This window comes from Vombatus ursinus, unplaced genomic scaffold (genome assembly GCF_900497805.2).
Source record: "Vombatus ursinus unplaced genomic scaffold, bare-nosed wombat genome assembly UNPS02014811.1, whole genome shotgun sequence".
NCBI lineage: Eukaryota > Metazoa > Chordata > Mammalia > Diprotodontia > Vombatidae > Vombatus > Vombatus ursinus.
The window spans coordinates 6916768-6918533 of record NW_020954589.1 but is presented as its reverse complement, the minus strand read 5'-3'; positions in this window follow the sequence as shown (position 1 = coordinate 6918533).

The window sequence follows — 1766 nt, the reverse complement described above, 5'->3', positions numbered from 1 at the left end:
CAAAAGCTAATGGAAGTGATTGTTGATAAACCAAAATAAATTAATTTTTAAAAAATGAAGGTCAGTAATAAAAAAAAGAGAGAGAAAATGAAGGTCAGACAACAGCAACGGAAGGCAACACCATCCTCCCAGTCCCTCGGGCTCACAACCTAGGAGTCATCCTGGATTCCTCACTCTCTCTCACCACCTCACTACCTCCATATCCAATCTATGGCCAAGGCCTATCACTTTCACCTTTGCAACATCTCGAGTATGCCCCCTTCTCTCCTCTGTCACTGCCACCACTCTGGTACAGGCCCTCATCCCCTCATGCCTGGACTTCTACAATAGCCTTCTGGCATGTCTGCCAGCCTCAAGTCTTTCCCCACCCAATCCCATCTTTCACTGAGTCACTAACGTGATTTTCTAAAGTGCAGATCTAACCAGGTCACTGCCCCACCCGCCCCTACAATAAACTCCAGTGGCTTCCTGTTACCTCCAAGAGCAAATAGAAAATGCTTTTTTTGGCATTCAGAGCCCTTTATAACCTAGACTTCTCCTACCTTTCTAGTCTTCTTACACCTTGCTCTCCAACACGTATTTTTTGACCCTGACATTAGTGACACTGGCTTCCTGGCTATTTCACAAACAAGACACTATCTCTCAGCTTCAGGCATTTTCTCTGACTGTCCCCCATGTGTGGAATGCTCTCCCTCCTCCGCTCTGACTACTAACCTCCCTCACTTCTTTTAAGTCCCAACTAAAATCCCATCTGCTACCGGAAGCCTTCCCCAACCCCTCTTAATTCTAGTGTCTTCCCTTGGTTAATCATTTCCTATTTATCCTGAATATAGCTGGCTTTGCATGTATTTGTTTTCTTGTTGTCTCCCTCATTCAATTGTAAGCTCCTTGAGGGCAGGGGATAGTCTTTTAAGGACAGGGACTGTCTGGTTTGTTATTTTTATCCCTAGTGGTTAGCACAGCGCCTAGGACTCACTAAGCACTTAATAAATGCTGTCTGTCTGTCTTTCTATTTATATTGGAAACAAAAAGGGCAAAATGGCATTACTTGCAGAAGAAATAATAAAACAAATCCAACAATCTCTACCAAAAAATTAACTAATAAAATAAATGAATTAAGTACTAAATTAACTCCCTAAAATAATTCTCTCTCTCTTTCTCTGTCTGTCTGTCTGTCTGTCTCTGTCTCTGTCTCTCTCTATCTCTCCCTCTCCCTCTCCCTCTCTCTCTTTCTCTCTCTCGTCGGTCCAATCTTGAAATTTCATTGATGTAGGAAGCTCCTAACCAGTAAATTCCTCTACCAATGCAGGCTGGCATTCTTACATACCAGCAATAAAGAGCAAGAAAATAATAATAAAAAAAGGAAATCCATTTATGATAACAAAAACCATAAACTATTTGGTTTAGGTAAACAAATTGTGGCACATGAATGCTTTAGTGTCCTATTATGAAATTGACAATTTCAGAGGAAACTGGTAACAATTTCATGAATTGAAACAGAGTGAAGTGAGCAGAACTTGAACAATTTATAAAACAATAACATTTTTATAGAGAAAAACAACTTTGAGATATTTTAGAACTAATCAACACAGTTATAAAGCATGAGTCCAAAAAAATGAAAATGAAACAACACTTCACCCCACTCTTTGACAGAGAGGTAATGAAATTAAATTGCAGAAACAGATACATTTTGGGGCATGGCTAATGTGGAAATTTGTTTTATTGGACTACGTAGCTGAAGTGGACTAAGTTGTCACAAAAAAACA